General features: G+C 39.9%; 2 protein-coding genes across 3 annotated transcripts in view; both read right to left on the reverse strand.

Annotated features, from left to right (window-relative positions):
- KCTD15 (potassium channel tetramerization domain containing 15) overlaps nucleotides 1-24,207 on the reverse strand; it is a 198,873-nt gene that overhangs the window by 144,360 nt on the left and 30,306 nt on the right. The gene's annotated exons all lie outside the window — the stretch shown is intronic.
- Nucleotides 1-24,207, reverse strand: part of CHST8 (carbohydrate sulfotransferase 8) — a 167,868-nt gene that overhangs the window by 71,670 nt on the left and 71,991 nt on the right. The window contains exon 2 of one of the 2 annotated variants that reach the window (XM_048958683.1): nucleotides 18,109-18,772. The exons of the other annotated variant lie outside the window; for it this stretch is intronic. The gene's annotated coding sequence lies outside the window, so the exon portion shown is untranslated. The remainder of the gene's footprint in view (nucleotides 1-18,108; nucleotides 18,773-24,207) is intronic. 2 annotated transcript variants of the gene reach the window in all.

The following is a 24,207-nucleotide window of genomic DNA, read 5'->3' on the forward strand; positions in this document are numbered from 1 at the left end:
AATTCCATTCAGTCAATTTTTTTCTGCCTTGAAATAAATTAAACATACTTATTTCCAGGAGAGAGAAAAAGGAGAGACTGGGGAATTAGAAAATAGTGATCAAGGACACAGAATTAATTACCGAAAGAAAGTCATCAAAAGATATGCAGAGTGGGAGCAGGGTAACAGGATAATACAGAACTGAGAAGAAATAACTTGGTTTTTGAACATGAAAGATGTTCCTAAACTAAATGAAGAAAAACAATATGCTTTTTTTTTTTTTTTTTTTTTCCTAACAAAACAGTAGCAGAACACCCAGCATGACCAGATAACAGAATGGAGGACCTTTTCTTTTTGAATGTTATGCGCATATACTTGTAAGTGTTCCTCAAGCAGCAGAGACTAATCCTTATTTGCTCCTGATGGACATACATAACAGGTTTCACAATTTGGTGTTTCTGCTCTCATTTCATTTATCAGATGGGAGTCAACACTGTTTCAAGTATAACTTCCTAATATAAACATGAATAACACAGTGCATATTTTTCATGGTAAATGATAACAGGAACCAGAAACATTCTGTGCCTCTGTTCTGAAATTTCATGATTTGGTACATGAACCTTTTAATTCCATTTCAATAAATTGCTTATGAGCCCCTTGAAACCTGGTCCCATTTAATAACATTAAAGACAACTTTCATAAAAATGAAATCCATTATCTTTCCTCATTAGCGAAGGCATTTTGGACAAAGATTCTCACAACTGCTCTGTAGCAATACTTTATGTTTGTTTTTCAATTGAGATATTTTAAAACAGTTCACTACTGACGGTTATTGAAAAGCTACTTAGACTGATTTTGTCATATTCCCTCCAGAAGTGCAGTAACATGCTAACTATGAAGGCCCTTAACTTTGTTCAGGGATTTGTGATTTAATTACTGTTTTATTTGGGATATTTCAGATTCATAGTAAGCTCTTTGATTTTCTCATTGATAGAGTAGGCATTTAGATGGAAAATGTTCTTAGTAGACTTTTTTCTTCCCTTTCTTCCCTTTCTTATACCAAGGTGTGTCAGTGTTACAGTGGAGGAAGAAACACTGTCGTCTTGTTTTAAATGCAATGAATTATTTACCAGAACAGCTATGCTTAGAGAATCCTCTCTGTCAGGAAATAAGGTTCGTGTTTTTACAGGAGAAGGAAACAGATAGTGCCTACATGTGTAGAGCCTTTGGAAGTTAGAGCTTTAGTTCTGGGACTTGAGTTTTCTTTGGTTACTATTTGTCTGCACTTCCTTTTAGCAGCTCTTTTCCATCACTTTATGTAGACCTGCTTTTACTAATTTTCATGTAGTATCACTATGATATCATATAGCTGAGCATTTTTTATCCAATATTTAAAAAAAAACAAAAAAAACCCCAACTCAGGTAATATGAAAGTTGCATTTCTCTCTTCTCTAAATTCTTTTATTTTCCTTTCCTATCTCCTCTTGCTGCTGTTAGGGACCTGACTTGCCGGAGAGGCTCCATATGAAGTGGGAGTGGGCTGTGGGAGCAATCAGTCTGAGAGGACAGAGACTCTCACACCCACCTCGTAATAGTAATGCTTTTGGTACCATCAAGCTTCACTCTCCAGAAAAGTGAAATTCCTTTGTTATTTCAGTTAAAAACTCAGTCCTCTTTGAGATTTGCTTTTATTTTTTTATTTTGTCCCTGAAACAAATGGCAGTGTTTTCATCAGTCAAAAGTGTAGCTCAACAGAGCTTTGTCAACATCTGCTGTCTGTGGTCTCTATTCACTACTTTTCTATCCTCCTTCCATTATTGACACATTATTTATAAACACATCTCTTCAAAGAAAAATTTGTATATGTGCAATTTTCATCTACAGTTATGAAATGGATCTTGCCCTGTTCAGAGCTTTCTTCTCCATTTTCTCTCATTTTGTTTCTAACTACTACTGGTCCAGCTTTTACTTTTGTATTGAGTACTTTTGCAGTTGACTCAACAGAGATAAGTATTACCCTATAGGGATCCAAGCAGATATGAATTTTCATGACCCTTTCATATGTATACGATTGACAAGGGATTGCCTTTCCAAAGAGAAACTGTGATTCAATTCCTGAAACGAAGTCAGAAGAACCCACTCTTTAAGCTGATTGAAGCCAGCAAATGTGTCAATAAAAAGAGGAATAAAATTAGTGGACCTTGCTCCTCTGTACTGGAATTAACTCTTTTCTTTCTGACGAAGTAGAGGAAGGCGGGAAGTTAGGATGCACAAGCATACTGCCTGCTAGGTTTTAGTGACAGACAGGGTGCTTGTAAGGATTTAATGGAACATGCATCATTTTCTGTCAAACTAAGTTAAGTAGCATACTCCTGAATGGATTTTTAAATCTAATGCCTTAGAAGGGAAATCAAGTTGCTGATAAGTAGAAATGACATACTGTGCTTAAAATGTGAAAAAAACATTAAAAAGTGATGTATAGAAAGCTGAATACACACATCTAACTGAATTTAAGAGCATTTTTTGTTTTTCCTTGAAGGAAAAGACTGCAATTTATACCATAGCCTTAAAAGATAGGTGCAGAAAGGACCAGCTTTTGTCTTTTTACAGAAATAGGCTATCATTAATACCACCCATGACAAAATTCATCACCATCAGCTGTCCAGCCAGGTAGGAGCAGCAGCAGTCATTCTTTCTGAGAACAGCTCCTATAGTTAGGGGACACATAAGACACTCTCTGGTTCATTTTGTACTGGTTGCAAATAATTTATTTATTTGGAATTAAGACAGACCTTGAGCTGACTTTATCACTTATTTATAGCTACTGTTATGAGGAAAAACGAAAGGCCTATTACTTGTGCTTGATGCGATCTTCACTCTTCCACTGTGTTTCAAGGTGAGTTTGATCATGCTCTTGAACAGTTACAAATTCTGCTGTAAAGGTTATGTTTCAAAGTCATTTGGACAATGCTTGGTATGCTCAGACATTATGATGTATCATCCTGTACGCTGTTGGGGGAATGTAAGAAGCAGAAGTCCTAGGTATACACATGGATTTCACTTACTAATAGGCACTGCTGAAGTAGATAAACTAGAAAGAGAGACATAGACCTGTTGATGCCTGTCCAGTGGAGGGCTGTGAGACCTGTGGCTGTTCAGCCTAGAGAAAAGAAGGCTCTGGGAAGATCTGAGAGAAGCCTTTGAGTATCCAAAGAGGATAAGGCAGAAGGGGACTCTTTTAGAAGGATCTGTTGCGATAGGACAAGGGGAAAGATTAATTCAGTTCTAATTAATACATTGCTTTAACATCTGCCTGTTTAAGGTACTGGGTGTTCCTTAATTCTTGTGAAAAAGGAATTAATGCAGGAACGAGTTTCAGCAGGAAGGGCATCAGTGAGTCATGCATGTGTACCTCATCTGCTGCTCTGGCATTTGTTTCATGCTCAGCAGTCCCAGAGTTCAGTGGAGCTTGGGGAACTCCATTATGAAGCTGAAATCAGGGAATGAAAAGATTGATGAAAGTATATGCTGAAGCCTAGGAGATGTGAATCACTGCAGGAAAATATGGCTGGTTACATGAGTTCAAATATAGTAGATTACACTGTGACTTCAGATGAGGAAACTAATACTCAAAAGCAGAAATCTGAAATTGGGTCCCCTCGATGGAAGAGGTTTTGCAAAGTGCAGAACCTTTGACAACCTCCTTTACTGGATGGACTTTACTGGAACATTCAAATATGATTTGCTTGGAAAATCAGTTCAGTTTGAAAACAGCATAAATAGGATTGAAGTACATAAGTCTCCTGTCTCTAAGTTGGGATTCTCAAATGGCTTTATGACACTGAGAGCTTTTCCTGCATACGTATATGAGTTCCCTTTTATGATACACGTATTTCCCTTATGGCATATTTCCTGTCTGATATTTGGAAACAGTTCTATTTTTAGGTATGTTACTTAAAATGTTACACTGATGGTGCATCTGAGCATTGCTAAAAAACTCTCAAAGTGCTTTAATAAGAACATGTTTGAAGCATTTTTTCCAGCTTAGTGGCAGCGAGAAATAACTAAAATAAGCCATTAAGAAGCTAGTCACACTTCTTTAAAATTGATACTAAGCTGTTCGTAACACATTCTGAACGAAATAGCATTCTTTATGTGTTCATTATAGAATGCGCCTTAAGGAAAATGGATTTTGTTGCAGTAAACTACAATAGTTATGCATAGAACAAATGCATGATAAAACAAGGAAATGGAAGAACCTTGAAGACCTGCATGCCACAGTGTGTGAACCACTGCTCAAATAATATGAGTAGTTCACGCAAAAATCTTAGTAGGAACATGTACTTACAAATGTTTTGACTGTGTGTGGTACTCTTTAGAAAGAAACAGAAGTAGTGGATTACAAGAGAATGAATATTTTGACATGCGTTTCATAGTTAACTTCTATAGTTGTCTATCAGTTCTTTGTTCACTGATGCTTGTTATCAGTAGTAATGCAGACATGACTGTTCTGTACTGACGTGCTAGTGAACACAAGGTGCACAGCTATTAAGACTGGATATACAAAAGAAGAAAATAAGCTTCTTCTGCAGCTGTCAGTGTCATTGTGGTGACAATACGCCACCATACATCGTGTGCTGCAAGTCCTGTGAGGTTTTACCACCCGAAATTCAGAGTATCACGGTGCTTCACTGAACTAAAAGGCAGGTGCTGCTGCCCTGCTAGCTGTGCTGCTGCTCACTGATCTGTGTCCATGTTCTGCTGTTTCTCTTGGCTGGCTAGCCCTTGCATTGCCTCTTTCCCCAGCCTCAGGCCCAGAATTTCTTCCAGTCATGCCTTACAGAAGTAGATGACTGCTCAGCCCTACACATACCCACCACGTGTGGCTCTCTCCATCTTCTGACATTATGGACATTTCGTACTAGTGACTTTACTATTCACTTATGCGTGGACATCAGGTCATAACAAACAGGCTTTACAAATGCTTTCAAGATAATTTTCTGTCCTAGGCAGCACAGGAACATAAAGACTTACATTGGCTGGATTAACTGTGAACTGTAGAAACCTCCTAGCAGTGGGCGAGGAGTTAGTGATGAAGTGCTCCCTGTGATGCATTTGGAGAAGATAGCATTGGTGTCTGTGATGACATCTGAAGGTGTTCTCAGAAAGGGAACAGCATCGCAAAGACATAGTACCAGCTCATCTTCACTAGTGGTAAAACACAGGGCGTGAGGTACTGTTTGCTCTGTATCAGAATCCTAATTACTCCTCTATTCCTTGCCACGCAATGGAGTAACCAAGTGTAAAGTCCCAGACTGTGCTGCTTTTGCTTACTGAGCCAGGCTCTGAAGTTCTCCTGCATTTATATCTCATTACAGACATGTACTAAAATCTGGTAAATCCTTCAGAAGTCTATAATACTGAAAGGTGTGTTTTAATTGAGGAAATCAGCAAGTGGTAGGACTTCCTTTCCCTTCCCAGGCTCAGAAGTTACATTTGCTTTGATAAAGCATATGCTGCAATATTTGCTTCCTTTCAATTGCAGCACCAGTTGAGACCCAGAGCGTGCAGTGCCAGCCGCTCTCCCCATGCTGCATCATGTGGGATGCGCTGCAGCAACCATCCTGCTGTTTCTCTGCTCTAATAAATGAGGAACCTGTGGGTAAATTACAGCTTCTGGTGCATGATCACGGACATTGTAAGTGGCTGCACCACAGTTGTCTTAGCAACAGCCACATCCCACAAGCTCTAAAGAACAGCTTCTTAACTCGCAAGTGCATAAAGAGACACCCGTGCTTTGTATCTATGTTAAGAAATGCATGTACATTGTATTAAGTGTTCTCCTCCACATTAGGAATAATTTATAGGAAAAGCCTGTGATAAATATGCATTTTCTGTTTTACATGACTGGCTTGCATTCTTTTGTGCACTATGGGGTACTGTAATCAAGAGGACACGCATACTGTAAGTGCGCAAAAAGCAAAATGCCTCCATGTTGTTCTGTCTGAACAAGGATGTATTCTGTACATATGAAAAAAATCTTGTCAGAAACCTGATGAAGTGCCGTGGGGGGCTTTATAAGATTTTCAGTTATGATTGGCCTCATCTGTAGACAGTTGTTAAGAAGGAAAGACTGCCCTAACTGTTGCTGGCTTTGAATCAGAGCTGTGTTTAAAATGAGCTTCTAGAGCCTGTTCCCTGAGAGCGAGACCCATTGAGATGAAATAATTGACTTAGGCACTAACACTTGAATTATTCAATTCCTTTTCTAATGCGTGATTCTAAATACATGATTGTGAGAGGCTGGCAGTGTGAATTGGGCTCGGGGGCTGTGTAATTCTGATACAGCGTTATGATACAGCAATATCTGTTTGCCGTGCTTTTATCTTGTGCTGAAAGGAGAGTGATTACTTTACCACGACTGGATAATTTTCAAAGATTTTACTGGGGATTATTAGTTTTACTGCTCTAATAAACATATAATTAAACAATGCCTCTCTATTATTGGATCCTAGTCTGCTTTGTACACAGTGGATTTACAGCATGTCAGTAAATATTGAAATTGTGATGCCGTAATTAAGATTTACATAAATCTTCTCTGGGAAGAGGATGAGATTTACAGTGAGAATCAGCTGAAGTATTGCAGAGGTGGGCAAGTGTCTGCAAGAAAGAAACAGGCTAATTCAGGCCTTTCTCCCCAGATAGTCTAGTCACGGGTATGATTTCAGCCTTAAATACAGCACAGTCTGCACTTCGAGGGACCAGAAGTCCTTCTCAGTCTAGGACAGCACACGCTGACATAAGCCAAGGCAAATGAACATCTAATCTGCAATCTACGAGATAACCTTGAATCAGAGAACATACTTGGGAGCTCTCATCGTGCACTAGGCTGCTACAGCTCTATTCAACTTGACGTGCCCTGAGCCGCCAAGTGCATTCCACCAAAAGACATAAGCTGAGGTGTTCAGACCTGACATTTGATTAAAGGTACAGCATACTTCATTAGAACTGGTGCAACTTTTTCCAGAAAAAAAGACAGTAAAATATATTAAGTAATCGATCAAACAAACTACAGTTTAGATGCCACATTTTATCAATGTTTTGTGAAACTTGGTCATAAATAATGCAGCTCTTGACAGACCTAATGTGTTCAGGTTAGTTCACGTTAAGCACCAGCGAGCCTTCACAGCGTGCACCCTGTGAGTGTTTTTAGCAGGGAAAACACTAAGCAGCGAGCTGAGCAGCTGTGCTGTGGTGTTTGCTTTGGTGGAGGTGGTTATTTAACTTTGCATGACGTAAGTTTCTTCTGAGAAGCATCAGAAAAGTGGTCTCAGTAGTACAAAATCCTTGATGAAGAGAACCATTATCACCTTATCATTCACTGTGGGTTGAAGTAGTGGTGTGTCTACTTCGAGCCCGCATGGGGAATGGCTGAACTGTAATGTGATTTGAAGTCACAGGCTCCTCACCTGTTCCCACTGTGGCCAGCCCTAACAAAGCTGAGGAACGTTGGGATCAGGGTGGAAGGAGGCTGTTGGGTATATGCTTCCAGTCATAACACTCGCAGCAAGCAGCTGTGCTTGCTGGAGCACGCACTCACCAGACCAGGTAGAGCAACCAGTGCAGTCCTTCTCTGTTTGTGTTGCTGTATATGTTCCATGCAATATATATTTTTTTCTTTTAAATTTAGTTTTTTTGGAGAAAAGATTTCCACAAGCACACCGTGCCTGTGTTTTCCCATCTCTGGTGGCTTTTGAACCCTCAAATGACTTCCAAGTAAATGGAGCAAAAGAGGTCTCAGCTATAATTAAACTATTAGCAGCTTCATGGAAATGAGCAACTGGGTGAAAAACCCTTTAAATTCTTGGATTAAGGGAATGTGGCAGCATGAGCTGTCAGGCGGGATAGTGTGTAAGAATTTGCAAGGCAGAAACACTGAATAAACGCCTCAGCTGTTGGCAGAGTTTCAGCCTGAGCTCAACTCTTCACTCAGCTGTGACACACAAATCTGGAGGAAAGCAGGGATTCGTTAATCCTGGTGATCACAGAGCTGCACCTTGCATAGCTGCTGTTACCTCAGGCCAGCCCAAGCGGTCCTCTGCTGGGAGCTTGTGATGGAATCCCCTGTTGTTTATTCACAGAAGTAAGCTGGCTGTAATTATGACATTTGGTGATTTTTGTTTTCAGTAAGAGGCGAGCACTGAGGATATTTGAATTTCTTAATCAAACAACATGGAGAAGGATCTCATTCCCAGTACGCAAGGTCTTAACTACGTTGTCTCATTGATCTCTTGGTGGTGTTCATGGGAGTGAGCTCAGACACGTTTGTCAGGCTTTTCCAAACCAAGAATCTAAAATTAGCTTTTGAATTCATGCCTGCTAATTATTGTGTATGTCTCAGTTATTTTCCTTTCATTAATAGATAGGTATGCTCTTGTTTCTGAAGTATTGCCTCTCGCTGGTAGTCTGTTCATTAGCAAACATGTGAAAGAGAAATGAGACTGGTGGGAAGAAAATGAGAGTTAGAGTAAATATTAAGGAAAATTAGACAGCACTCACATAACTTTCATTTCTGAATGCAGTAGTTCCTACCCAGCTGACTTGGCTTTTAGCTAGGGTGATTTGCCTTCCCCTTCAAACATTAACATCAGCATTATAAGATAATTTAGCTCTTATTTTTGTCAAGTTAAGATGCTTTAAAAAATATTTTATAGGTTGTTCTTTGCAAAGCCCATAGAATAAAGTAAGAAATTCTTACACTGTACTAAAAGTGTGAATCTTATTATATTATAGATTCGGTCCCTGGAATTTTGCCATAGCTCATTCTGTACTACTGTTCTCCTGGGAGCTGAATGGTTTGGCACCTGATTGCACTAATTAATGCTGAACTTTAAAACCTTGAATGCAGAGAAAATTCAAATATTTAGCATGCACTGATATTTGCAAAGTGAAAAGATGGATTTTATGCAGAAATATGGTATCCAATTTTTGTCTGCAATGATGCCAATACCTTGAAATTAACTCTTAGTAATATTTAGTAGAGTAGCAAATGCAAAGAGTTGTTGCTGTAATGTTATGATTAACAACAATAATACCTTGGCCCCAGGTGAGCTTTCTGCTCGTGTTCATCTCTTGTGCACCCTTGTATGGAAAGGAAAGAAGCAATCAACTACTGAACGTGTTTATAAATTTATAATGCACACGCAGATCTATTTAAAGGATTACAAAAGCAGGATTGTTGTAATGCCTAAATATAGGCAACGTTTTCCATCCATATTGACAGTATAATTTTCTACTCCACAGTTCCTATCAAAAATGAAAGAAAAGTTTAAGCCATTTAACAGTATGCAAAACTATGTGCAGCTTTGAACTTACTTATCAGTGTGGTATTTTCAAGTGAACGTACATAGAAAACATTTCAGAGATGTTTATACTAAGTCATTTTGTATTCAGCTCTAGCTGCTATTACACATTTACCTTTTTGAGGTGGCTGGGAAGTGTTACTTTGCTTTATGTGCTTCGTTTGTGAGAGAATCCACAGTGACTGGAGCAGACACTTGCTATCGGGAACGAAAGAGGAACTCAAGTTCCTCAGTGGGAAGAATGGAGATGTTCCCATGTATCTGATTTGTAACTGGTGGTTCAAGCACAGCTTTGTCAGGCCCATTTTAGTTATTCTTTCCAACCTGTCACTAAAATCACATCTTTACCTCTCTTCCGAGTGGTACCTAGTGGCCCAGAACCCTTAATTCTTGCTGAAAGCAGTCTAAATACCACTGTCTGTTGTGAATACATAGTTGTCTTTCTAGCAAATGCCACCCTTTTATTTTGAGTACTTTGTGAAGTCTTCTAGTACGTTCCCAGGGAGAATACTTATCTTAACGGATTTCTGGTTTAAGCACCTGGATTAGCTATCTGCAGGAGCTTGAATGCTATGTATTTTTCCAAACTTTACTTCTGTTTATACTTGGCGTTGTCTTTATGCTATTAAAGCACTGGGCTGACCCTAGGTCATACCTGTAGATTGCATGAATAATTTCAGAGGGTCCTCATTTTCTGACAAAGCAGCCTGTGTAATTTGTGAAGACTTACCTGCCACACAAATCCAAACTGCCTTTTCTCTGAATTGCTAGCTTCAGCACTACCTCTGGGTGAAATTGTGAAAATGTCATTTATTCCTCATAGAGAAGCATTTGGTATTTATACTAGCATTGCTGCTTCAATGACATCTACCAATTTGAAGCTGTCAGTTATTTCGCTAATCCAACCTGTGTAAAAGCTGATCTGATCCATTCTAATGATCCAAGTCCTTCAGATGATTGCTTCATTGAAAAGTTTGCCGATCCCTAGAAATGCAAAGAGGGATCCTGAATCTGTTAATCACTACTGCTACGTAGTCTCTTTGTAATGGTTATGTGACTGCTGCTTGAGCAGCCAAATCTCATCTGCTGTCACTCAGCCTTGATGGGGTGGTTACCCTTGCAGAACCTCAGTTCCCTGCTACCAAGGCAGGCTCGTGGCTCTGCTTTACCTCCTGGAGGCTCTGAAGAACTATTATTGTATTCTGCTGCTGCTGCATTGAGGACTGGATAGGAAGAGAACATCTACCAGCCAAGATTAGAGAAAAATATTGTTGTATCTGTATGTGAGAGGGTGTCTACCTGTCATTGGCCCCCTGAACAAGCAGTGGTGGCAAGCACAATTAAAGCAGGGTGCTGGCTGCCATCAGTCCTTAGACTGAAACTCAGTCTAAGGACTGATGTAAACCTGCCATAGCCCTCCTGCAGGTGAGGTGCAGGGTGGGACAGCATTTATGGCATTTATGAGTACAGCAAAGATGGATCGAGTCTTAAAGAAAAGACTTTTGCCCAGATACATGCTGAATAAGTGCTTACTGCAACATCCAAATACATTTAAGTAATTGCTAATGCAGCTTAGATGCTGCTGGCATAAAGTGGTAGCTTCTGGAATAAACCTTCAAGAGAAAAGTCAACAATAGAACGGACGAGATTTAATGAACGAACTGTGCCAGGCACATTCTGTAAGTCTGTTTGCCTACTGTGCATGTATAACTTCATCCTAATCACTTCTCACGTTATAAATAATAGTATGCCTTCACATAAAGACTAAGGAGATCAGACATGAAAAGTCCTTCAGCTACCAAGGACAAATTTATTTTTAAAGAAATTCCCTAAGAAATATTTGTGCTGCTTCACATCAGAAAAAGAATGGGCAGAGCATCTAGGTGAGTGGTGTCCCATGCACCAGGAGCACCCGTGCAGATGCTCAGGACACTGTTGGTGAGTGTTTTGGGGGAGCCAGGTGCTGGGGCCCAGTGGCAGCCATGAGGCTTGCATTCCCACCTCCGTTATCACTGCTGCTTAATCTTGACTTTCTGCAGGACTTCTATTCTTCGCACTAACAATAAAGAGAAAAATACTGAATCTTAGTAATTTTTATGCACCCATTGTTCATATGTAGCAGTTAAGCCTGTTAACTCCATGTTACTGCCTTTCTGCTGTCTCCTTCCTGACGAAGCTGATGGTCTGTAGTTACAGATGCCTGTAGTTACAGGTATCCTTGATGCTCTGTTACTTTTCTCTTCTTTGACTACCCCAAGGTAGCCTAATTGGCTGGCTCTGAAGAATGTGGGGAGTATTTGGGCTTTTGAAAATGTTCTCCTTTTTAGGCTGCTTTCCAACCTTTTCTTCCCTGCTTAATGACCCATTCAAAAAAATTTTCAATGAAATTCTTAGATTTACATAAGATCATTAGAGTATTCCAGCTCCTTTACTTTAAAATATTCATGGCAGCCTCACATTGCTGCCTTCACAGAACCAATTTCAGGAAAAACTCCTGTCAGCTTCACTGAATAAGGATGGCAGGGTAGAGCTTTAATTGTCAAAAGCTCAAAGCTTCAGCTTTTGTAGCTGTGCTCTGTGTCAAGCACCAATTCAGGCAGCGTCTCATTGTGCATCCTGCACTCCGTGGAGCTGGGGAGAGGCAGGTTAGGTGCTTTTTATTGTCCCCAGTCTTTGAACATAAATTGCAGGAACTTGCTGACTAAAATCTGAGCCAATGAAGGCTTCTCTGCATATCATGCGTGTGTAACATTTCACTGGATTTGCAGCTTTGAGAGTAAAGCAGCCTATGCATCATTATATTAAAAATTCCATGTGGATTTATAGCTTGCTTGCCTATTACGATATTTGCTTTGGATTGTTCTAGAATAGCAAGAGATGCAGTCCTGTTAAAGGGTGACTTGATTTATCCACAGAAACAGTAGAACGTTTTTACGTGTGAGGTGTTTCTTAACTTAAGCAGGAAATTCTGTGCAGCATCGCTGTAGTACAAATCATTTCTAGGAGGAGTAGTTGCTGGGACATCATCTCAGCCCGCAGACTGACAAGGAGGAGACCAGGTTTGAGGCCCAGGCCTGGAAAGCTCACTTAAGGGTCACAGCAGCAGAGCAGGAAAAAAATCATTTGCATCCTTTCCTTTTGCCAAAAGCCTTTGTGTTGCGCTGCTCATACATACATGCTCTACATACTGCAGCAGCAGTAGGAGTAGGAACATTTCAGGCATCCCTGTAGTTCAGTGCTAACAGCACTGGCTCTCTTTCCTGAAGAGTATGCACGCCCAGAGGAGCACGGTGCCTCCAATTCCCTCCTTACTGTTTAACTGCTTTCAGTGTTGTGCCCAGTGAGTCCAGATCCAGAAACAATTTGCTCAGTGTTGTACAGTAATCCCTACTTCACTAATCCTGGCTTAATGAACAATCCAAGACACAAAGCAAAGTCCCAGGAGAGCAGTAGGATGCAAAATGTTCCCCCATCTTAAAAATTTATTACTAAATCAACTGTGCTTGGATTTTTTTTTTAATGGAAATTAATAATTTAAGGCTATATAAAATATGTGAATGTAACTTTAAATTAATCAGGTTTTTGTGTGCATTGCTTGGCAAATAAAAATGGCCCTGGGGGTTTTGTTTTGCTATGATTCCTCTTGCTTCTTTTTTGTTGTTGTTCTCTAAGGAAGCAGTTTCTGAAAAGACTTTTAATAACGTTTCCATAAAACTGAACATGCCCGTTGTCCTCCTTCCAAAGCCATGCATTTCTGCATTTTGAAGAAGACACGCATTGTAAGCTGTATCATGGGGGACTGAGAGCAGACAGATCTCTGCAGCCAGTTGAGGCAGAGGGACAGGTGTTAAATGGGGGCAAATAAATCATCCGCCTTCATCTTGCTGAATGAGGGCTGGGGCAACTTGAAGGAGGGGAGAGCAGGTTGGTGCTGCAGAAGGCGACGTTGCAGGGGCTGAAAGGATCTCCAAGGCCTGTGGAATAGGGAGATCTGAGTGTAATTTTTTTTTGCGTTGTGGATTCTTCTGCAGAATTGAATTGCATGCTTTGCAGCTCCCTTTCATGCTAGTTGGTGAAAGATGCTCTGATATCTACATAAAGGGTCAGTGTGTTATTAGATCAGCCAGTCAGAAACCTGGCTGCTTATGTCTGTTCCTGCCAGTTTTTCTAATGCTGTGTATGTTCAGATTTGCCTTGTGAACCAGGAGCCATCAGGTGGCCAGATGACCGTATGTTGTGTTTCTGGTTACTGGTAGCATTCAAACTTGGAGTATCCTTTAGTGACTCCTCAAAAAGTGAGTGGTTGCTTAATATTAGGTGAGTCACCATCTGAATTGTCAGTCTTTCAAGAAGTCAGTATTTGAACATTCTCATTGGAATGTGCTATCCTCAGTGTGCATTTTCTTCTCATTTATTTATTTATTTGGTCAGAGTATTTAAGCTCTGAGGGAACATTTAAACAGCTCTGCACATGGTGGGTTGAGGACAGACCTTACCTCTGACGTGGAGATGGGGTGTCGATGTGGCTCCTCAGACCACCATCCCAAGACATCACTTCACTGACTTGTAAATGTGCTGCTTTCAAACTCATCCACTACAGCTGTTTCCCTCTTGTGCAAAAATGAACTATCTATTGAGTCACTTAGCTGAGTGGATGAGCGAAAATGAGGTTTAAGCTCTCGTGTTTAATTTGGTACAAGGACAGACAGGATCTTAGGTCTTCTGTAACCAAAGTGAATGCCACACCTGTCAAGTCATAGAGTCTTCTGGTCCCTCTGTCCTCCTTAAATTGTCATTTGAGGGTGCAACAAAAGTTTTTTCCTCAGTGTTTTTCTGTCAGAAGTGAAAATAACACTTTACCTACTCCAGTTCTAACTCCTGTGTTCAGAGGAAGTGAGAAAAAATCCCAAAAATTGTCTTTAAACATTTGTCTTCCATGAAGACTATGAGAATAGCTAGCTTTACCTCTTCATTGGCATCATAAATCATTATGTCTTTAGGTGTTTTAACCTTACCATACCTGTCCTTCTGTGCCTTGGAGCACGCAAAGGAAGGGTCGTGGCAGCAGCACGTGGGCTGCTCAGGGCAGGATGAGCCCAGTGAGCAGCAGGCACTGAGGTGACTGGCAGCACAGGGTGGTGTGGCTGTAGGGCACACAGCTCAATTTTGTTTTAGTCCTTGGAAATCTCAAGTATAATCCTGTCTGTAGTTCCTCTAAGCAACTTGTTTTTCTGTGTGAATGAAGAGCAGCAGGATAAAAATACGATTTTATACTTCTGATAAATTGCTCTAACTGTTCCTCCTCTTTTTGGATTAAGTGTCAAAATTGCAATGAATTCAGCTACTCTGCAAGAGAGCCCCATACTGAGAGGTTGCTCTCTCTTATTATCCCAGTGTCTCAGAGGCAGGAGTATTTTACTACGACCTCAAACTTAATTTGCCATCTGTCTGGTATTTGAACTCATATCTCATCATAGTTTTAAAGACGTCATTCAAGAACCTCTGTGTTTTGCAATTCACAACAGTTTTTGGAAACCGGGTAGAACGGGTAGGTTTTGAAACTGCTCAAATTGTGGCCACCATCAAGGATTTCAACAGCTTAATTTTATTCATTGGCCTGTATTTGACAGTGATCATGGTTCTGCTCCTTCAGTTAATTAAAGGTAATGACTAGGGCCTAGAAATTAATTCATTCTGCTCATCTATGAAGTGCTTTTATTTAGCTGCATATTTTTGATACTATCTCCCAAAAGAAGTTATTGCAAGAGTGATTATGAATGAAAATGTAGGGGAGTTATTTCTCCTGCCATCTGAATATGATCTGGCATTTCTATGAAAGCAAAAGTGAGATCATCTATAGATCACTAGGTAGGAAATCATTAGCTGTCAATCATCTGAGTTGATTAATGCTGGGGCACCACTCTGCCGTAGCTTTTCACAAAACGTCTGACATATCATTGATTTATTTAGCATCTTGATATTAGCAAATACATATGTCTAAAAGAAGTTATCCAAAATGCGAACACACAATAAAAACATCTGTTTAGACAACACAGGGCAGGCGGATATTCATGTCCAACAGAGCACGGCTGACATTTTGTATCCAAAATGAAGCCCTATGGTAACAATGGTGTGTTTTTGGTAAACAAAATAAATCTTTCAAACCACTATTTTCTAGTATCACACCAGAAGGAAAATCTGCTTGTCAAGGTAGTTACCTGGTAAAACGTTCCTTTCCCTTCCCTTTGAAAAACACTCAAGCAGCTCTTTGTATCAAACTGCAGTTGACAAGTGGAGCGCTAATATTTGGCATTATTGGGTAATTTGTGCAGTATAACTTCAGAAATTCCAACTATTTACAGTACTTAAACAGTGAGCTGTTAGAAGACAAACATCCATTGGGGAGCATAGTGGGGAAACAAAACAGTGCAATTAAAATATTATTTAATATGAATTAATTCTAAGCCAAGCGTGACAAATGCCAATTGCCAACATTTCATCCTCTCTTGTAGCACTGTCTTGTAAACTCCAATTACATCTGCTGCATCAGTATTCGTAATAATGATGCTTGTGAGAAACAACTGCATCAAATTTTAGTGGCTTTCCTAATGTTCACAAGAATGATTGGAAAGTGAAGTTACCTTCTCTTAAATTCATTGTGCCAAAAATACTGCATGCAGTGTACTGACAAAAATCAGCTTCCTATCAAATGAACAACTTTCACAACAACTTTGCAGCAGGAGAGTAGTGGAATAGCAAGCAGGAGAAACAAAGCTTCCCAGAAAATTCTCCTTTCTGAAGGAGATAGGAACTGTGAGCATGATGTATTCTAGTGCGTGTCAGAGGCAGAAGCCCATTTATAACTTTTTACAACAAGTCATTTTATATGGCACACATCAGAAGCAGAGTAAAAGACAATAACACAACCAAACTGGGAGAACAGGATAGAAATAAAGGCTCCTGATCTTCTGTACACTCAAACCACTGCCTCTTACACTGGCAGAAGCATTTTTGTGTTCCATATACTCTTGATACAAGTAACATCTCTTGTTTTATTTAATGGAATCACACCTAAAATATGTCACAAGGCCATAATTTCTGCAGGAAGTTATTTGAATTAATTCTTTTTCATTTCTTTAACATTAGCAAAAATAGAAAGAGATTCTTTCCCTGTAAAGCCAGGCCCTACCTGCACTAAGCTCAGAGGTAGGATTGCACTGAATACATCAAAGCATACTGGTGGCTTAAAAGAATATCAATGTCACCAAAATGCTGTCCAGTCTCATTTTCATGTTCATTTTACTCACACATAATTTAGGGGTCATCTTTTCTGTATGTGGTTTGATTTTTCTCTAATGTACAAAATTTACACCCACATTCTGCAGGTCTTTCAAACTTAATTCTTTTCTGGCAATTTAAGCCCTTGTCAGAGAGGCTCTGGCAATGTGAAGAGAAGCCTGTTTAAAAGTCTTCTTATAACCAGGCTGATGACTAGGCTGAATACTCTTCTAGCACATTTCCCTATCTACCAGTTCATGCCACTTCAGAGGAGCTTTCATTACCCCTAGTACAGAGAAAATGAATAAGGCTATGCACACTTTTTGGATCAGATTCTGATCTCTGCTACAGTGGTTTATATCTGTTTGTTTTTATTGCTCTAAAGGAGATCACAATCTGGAGGCTTGATATATGCTGTGCAATATTAGGAAAAACTGTATTATCAGTAATTTGTGTCCTGGTATCTGTGTCATAGGGAATCTGTACAAATGGGGTGTTTATAGCCTAGGGTTTCAGCTGTGTGTTATTTAGGTGCTCCAGTAATACTATAATAAAGTGTAAGAGGTAAGATCAGCAGCTGATGCTTGAACCCTGAGAAGTACCTGCTGTATAATCCTGGATGCTTGCTGCTGTATGGTTTATACGCAGGAAAGCCAGTGAAACTAGCACTTGAACAGAAAAAGAAATACTTGGGAAGAAAGAGAAAGAGAGAACTCTGGGATTTCTGGGCTTCTGTTTCAGGCTGTAAAATGCTGGGAAAGAGTCGATGTTTTATCTTTCTGTTGTAATTCAAAGATGATTTCTAAATGCCACATAAAAAATAGGAGTATGCTTAAGACATGGATTCAGCAAACATATGGCTAGTTCAAGGTATTTAAGTGGTGTGAACTGTGTATTAAGGCACGACTAATTTAGAGGCTACACTAAAGCAAAGAGACATCCTGCAATGAATGAAGGACCACACGCAGGACATTTATGGTAGCAAATACCCATTTGTGCCTATTAGCTGCTGTGTAGAGGCTTGTGCATGGAACCAAGCATCCCATTTCCACGGGCTGAAGGTCTGCTATTCATTCTTTGTTCAGTGATGCTGAAATGCATTGCATAAAATCTGTGCCCTAGCAATTGAGGAAATTAAGCAGGTGTGTCATTTATCAAACTGCTGATTAAATCCATTCTGCTCTAATACATTATGGGACAAAAGACCCCTCAGTCTTACTTTAAAGTTTGATTTGTGAGCCTGTGCATGCACTTGCAAATTGCAGAGACATGTGGCTTTCAAACACATGTATATATGTTGTAGGAAATGGTGTAGCTTGGTGTGATATGTTTATTTCCCTGAGGTCTCTCTCATCTCTTGAGGACTTATTTTGGCTTTCCAAACCACTGAACTGCTCTGACTAACCAACCTTATTTAAATTAACCTGACAGATGGGGAAATTTCCTCCTTTTTGCAGCTCCAAACCCAGTTTTTGCAGAAGTAACTTACTTATACATTTTAGATGCTATGAAGAGAAACCCCTATCTTAGTATAGGGCAAACTGTGGGCTTGTCGTGGAGATCAGCAGCATCCTGTTGCTTCCAGATGACAAATCTCAGTGATGCCAAAAGTCCCAGGATCAAACTGCCACATAATATATCAGCTGACTTCATATTTAAAATTTCTTCTTTTGTCTTTAGATCAGCTTGCTGAAGTCCTGGTGAGAGTGACGATGTGGTGAACCCACCCCACCAAGTGCTCCCTGTGGGAGGAGCAGCAGCATGGCTCGAGCCTGCTTTGTGAGACCAGCCCATCAGCAGCACCTGCCTCATGATGCCAGCTTATCTACAGCATCCAGGCTGGGAATCTACAGGTGAGCTAATTGTTTTGGTGACAGTTGGGAGTGCCAGCTTTCTGCCAGGTGGCACCGGCTCTGTTTTCTTTTAGAAGAGATGTGAAGTGATTGATCAGCACTAAAAGCATTTGTGTGTGCTGCAGGATTGCTCATTATTTCATTCCATATTTCACTTTTTTGGGAGTGCAGTTCTCTTAATTGATCTACCTCATGCTTGTTACACATGAGTCCAGAGTATGCAAACAAAATGCTTAATACTTCTGCTGTAGCATCCTCCACAGATGGCCAAGGGAAGTTTGTGGTGCACAAGCATTAGAACTGAAATCAAGAAGAGAAAATATGCTATCAGCAGCATAGTCAGTCATTCAAGAAGGATTTTATATAATTGACTGTTTTGTTAGTGATCTGAACTTCAGAGATTTTTTAGTGTCCTAGCCTTGAACTGACCTCAAATCTTCAACTTAGAGATGCCAGGAAAGTGGCTGTGGTGGGAGCAAAGGCTCATAAGTGCATGTATGAGTACCTTCCAGCAGGGAGAGCAAAATCAAATCCCTTACACCAGCGCTACCTCTTTTCCAGCAGCAATGCCAGGTGTTCAACAAAATGTATACACTATTTCTGTTTGTTTGTTTGTTTTTAACAACAGAAAAGGAAAACATTCACTTCACAAAATTGGCCTTTTCCCTCTCATCTCATTTTTGAAAACTGCTGCATCATTTGTTTGACGTGTTTAAAAAAGAAAGAAAATCAGTCCAACTAGATTTTCCTGGCATGGAACATTTTAAAGAACGAGTTTAAGTTCAGCAACTGAAGTACAAGATCCTATAAGGCAGTGCTGGTAACCACACGTGTTCATGTTGCATGCTTCACATCACTTCTGCAGTTATTCTTCAGTTTCAAAAAAGATCAAATGCCAACAATTCTTTTCATACCAAATAATCTGGTTCAAGATGGAAAATTTGTGGACCTACTAACTTCTTTCTCCATATAGTTCAAGAAAATTTCTTTCTGTTTAATCAGAAAGTAATTTAAAAAGAGAAAGCAAAGAAAAGGTAGCTTTGTGCTAGCAGTATTACACTTAGATTATGAAGTTCCTGGTACTGCTTTTGCTTTTCCCAGAGATTTTCTGTATAAAGTGACCAAATGACTGAGTATTGCTTCCTTCATTGGTAACATGGGGACACCCACGGTGTGTCTGGACATTCTATTCTTATTTGCAAAGCACTTTGAGACTCTCAGAATGAAAGTACAGATAGTGTCTAGTATTGATATTCATTATTAAATCATAATTGGGCTTTTGGATGTTTCACAGCTAGCATTTGCAAACCCAGGAATTTGGGATGAAATAATAAATGAAGGTTGTTGGTCAGAACAAGAAATTTGAAAGCAGATTATTCAGCAAGGCTTGAGCTTTGGAGATACGTTCATAGAAATAATTTTGACTCAGTGGATTTACAGTGAAACTATCAGAAGATTCTGCAGGTTTGGGACATCACAGTGTAACTGGGGTAGATGCACATGAAATCTCTCAGTGCACCACCAAACCATACTGATGCGAGAGATGCTTTTCTTTGTGTTAGCACAGTACTGCCCTAAGCTAATCCATTCTAGCAGCTATGTCTACAAACATCCATGGAGACAAATCTTTACAATCTGAGTTCCTTTGAAAGCAGAAGCTAAATTCATAAAGCATTTTTGAAAAGCAGCCATCTTTTTTTGAGGAGGGGCAAAGAGATCTGTTTGAACACGGGGCTGTACATGTATTAGGTAATGGTGTCTAGGAAATCAGATAAGGAGGAAAACTACACCACAGAAATATATTTTCAAAGGCAGGTTTAATTATGTATATATATATATATACATAAGAATATGTTCCAGAGCTTCAATATGGCTTCTGAATTTTAATGTAATTGTTCAAAAAAAACAAAAAAATCCAGTGTCTTTTACAACTTTAATTTTTGTTTCCTGCTACAAATTGCAGTAAATGGAAGTAATTGATGAGTTCCACAGGGTACCTTGTGCCTTAGGCTCTTCCTGTGGAAGCTAGGCAGAAATATCTACTTCACACAAATTACAGAATTTAATTAATTTATATTTAGAGAGTGTTTTCAGCTTTTCCAATAGAAAGGCAAATAATCGTATTTACAACTCATGCTGAAGAAAGTGCACTTCTGAAAATTATTTTATTCTATGTAATTCGTGATCTGTTGAAAAACACTGTTCTCCTAAGCAGACAGACAGAAACGAATGCATCTGTGCTATGGCAGCTCATCACTGGGACCTAAAGCTGCCTTGTAACTCTTATGGTGTGACCCAACAATTTGCATCTATAGCACAGTAAGGACGTGGAGTAAATGCTTCATAAGAGGGATGAAATGTTAGCTGTTGTCATTTAAAGTCTGCAGTAGCTTGTATTGCTGGTGATACTCTGCAGTTTGGTTTGGTGGAAGCACTAAGGGACAGAAATTTGAACACAATTGTGAAAGGAAATGTCATGCAGATTTCTCACTTTTTTTTTTCTTTTTGAAACTGCCCCCTGAGCAACTCTGTGATACCAGAGCTTTCTAACATCTTTAAATGTTGCTGACTGAGAAAACAAACACCACTGTCACGTTTGGAAAGTCAAAGCAGAGAAGTGTCTCATTTGTAGGGCGATTCATTTCGATTTTCATCTTGCTGCTGTCACTGAGGATACATGAACAACAGCAGTTGGTATTATCAGGAGACCTAAGCAGACCTGTTTCGTTGGCTGACTTGACAGCTGTTCCGTGAAAGAGATTCATGCTCACAAAATCAAAAAAGTATGAAGACCAGATTTTCTGTTTAACCCTTTTTTGGCTCACTGTGCCTGGTTCATGCTTTCATAAAAAAGTCACACCATGGGTCAGTGTGCTGTGGAGAACGGTGCAGGGACTCGCAGCACCCACCCCTGTCCTGTTCAGCCTCTCCCAGAGGCAGCAGGTCTGACTTGGGATAGGTCAGCACAGCAGAGGCTCAGGATCACAAACAGGGGCCTGATTTCCCTGTTACAACAAAAAACACAGGAAGAGGTTTACGTTATTCTCCTAACCTCTCAGTTCCTGCAGGAGTTGTGTTCCTTTTGTCAGGCAGCATCTCTTTACTTTAAATCAACAAATATGCAGCTAGCTGAGCATTTCACAACTTGTATGTCCATTCAGTTTTCTACTTGCTACTTCTAAAGAAAATGTTATTTACCAGATACTGTAGCTAGGTAGTTGTTTCTGTGCAGGAAGGACATTGCAGTGGTTCTAACTCAGCTCTTCTGAGATTCAGATTCAATTGCAGCATCAGTCTACGTGCTGACCTCTCGATGCCAAAGTAAGGTATGCAGAAGTAGAGTTCGTCTCACGGTTCCTTAGGCGATAGGAACTTTAATATCTGCTTGTCTGACAGGAGTGGCAGTGAATGCACTGCACTAACATGCATTGCTGCCACCATTTCATTTAATTCCAGTTGCAAAACTCTGCAAGTTTATCATACATTACTGTGAGGTGTTGCTGCTGTGAATTGTTATGCTCAACAGGAAATAAAAGACTGTGGAAGTGAATCTCTATAATAAAATAAAAATTGATACTATGCTGTTCTCTATCATATACACATCCCTCGTCAGTTACACTAGAAGGATGACAGCTTTCAGTGAGTATTTAGTTAAGGCTCTGGAGTTCGGCTCAGACTTCACTGAGGATAAAATGTAAAAAAACTGTGCAGTTTGTGAATGAAATTAGGGCACTTCTTTGCAGTTAGCCCAGCTGATGCTCCTGTGCATCTCAGCAAGAGCTTTGGGAGGCACTCTCCCCATAGTTGTGTCTGCGGGGCCCTGGCCTACAGCGACTTCATGGTGGTTAGGATTTGTCATTTTAAATGAATCACCAGTTTTTTGGGGTCAGTGTCTCAGATTGTCTCTATGTAAATCTAATTTAATTATTTTTGGATTAAAGATACTGTGTGAAGGCTGTGACATTTCAGTTGAGCAAAGCTCTTTGGGGATCACACTCAAAGGTCTTGTTGGCTCTTTTTGATTTCCGTGCACTGGGATATATGTTAGCTATGGCACTTGACATCGCAGCCAGATACAAAAACAAATCTGAGTGTACATTTTTACCAACATGAATGTGAGCAGAAGGATGCCGTGCAGGGATGAGATCCATCTGTCTCGCACAAGAAAGCTCCAAATCACTTTACTCAAGGAGTGCTACCACTAATAGCCATGGACAGGACCATCTTTCCTAGCAAATGCTATTTCCATTAGTACATGTTTACAGAACAAGTACATTAAATATGTATTAGACACACTTCTGGACAATACGCGGCATGCGCATATGCTGGTAGGGAGGCGCAGATGAGGCTCATCTGAAATGCTGCTCATCAGTCTTGAATTCATTGCTGCTGAGCCACTGAGGGTACGATAAATGCTGCCCCTTTTCACAGGACAAGAGCTCAAGCTGATTACGTTATTATGTGTGTCTGATACAGTACACAGCTGTGTCATATGTCCACTGCTATCAGAGAGTGCAAAGAAATGACAAAGGGCTCTTCTTTCAAAGGGGGCCGTGATGCTTTCTTACACCAGCTCAGACACTGAATCTGAAGAGGGTTTTATTGCAACAATGAAACCTGATTTTTGCCATTAGCTGAAGGCCACAGCCAGGACTATTTTCACTGTAGATGTAAGCAAACAAGAGACCTTGTCTTTTATTGTATGTTACTAAGCACGCATGACATACAGGTAGTTGTCTCTCATTACAAGCTTTACTGAGCACCTGAAACCTATTGTTTATTAGTTTGTTTAGGACTTGCAGTGGCTTTAAGGAATGAATAGATGTGTTCTGATATGGAGTGTCATCTCTTCTGCAGCAATGAAGTTGAAATGTGAGAGATTCAGAAAGGCAGGGAGGCCAACCTGATGGCTTCTTTTGGAAGCACCCTTCTCCAAGTAAACCTCAGTTTAGTTTTCCAGAGCTACTGCTACCTATAGAAGTCATTCTCATAACTTTTTAAAGCATGTATGCACTCCAGTTTTTTTCAGTGAAAAAAGTTGCCTACTTCCAGCTTAATACAGAAGAAAGTGCTTTGTTAGATTCCCAGTGACAAACAGCCATTATCAATTTAATTATCAAGTGCCGTGCATTTTTATATAGCTTTAAGTGCTTATCCCAGCCTATTCAGCCCAAAGGCTTCTGGGACAGTCTCCTGGTTCTACAGGTATCTACAGAGTTGATACTTCAACGAACTCTCCAGCCTGGGAGAGGAAATTCTGGCTTTTTCCAGCATAGCACATTTTTAATTTTCTGAGGAGGATCATTTTTGTATTTCAAACTCTGGTGTTTTGACTTCAAACATAAACATGTTGGCAGGACAGTTGGTTACAAGTTCTTTTGTGTAAAGAGGACATACATTTATACACCCTACCCAGGCTCGAGCCTTGGCTTACAAGTTTGTCCCAATGGGAAGTTGGCTGTCTTACTGAGACTGTAATACTTGGTAGCACTGGAGCGTCCATGTTTTAAGTGAGGCCGTCTCTACCAACCCTTTTTAGTGAATGAATGATGATTTAATTAATTTTGTGAATTTTATCCCATTTCCTTTTAAAAGGAGTCCTGCTGAGATTTTAACATGTGCTTTAGGTATCTAGGTGTTTTAAACAAAAACATCCCTTCAGCTTCTTTTTTCATTAATAAACTGTGAAACAACGACGTCTTTATATCCTTCCTAAAAGCTCCTGCACTGTCAGT

This window comes from Lagopus muta, chromosome 12 (genome assembly GCF_023343835.1).
Source record: "Lagopus muta isolate bLagMut1 chromosome 12, bLagMut1 primary, whole genome shotgun sequence".
Lineage (NCBI taxonomy): Eukaryota > Metazoa > Chordata > Aves > Galliformes > Phasianidae > Lagopus > Lagopus muta.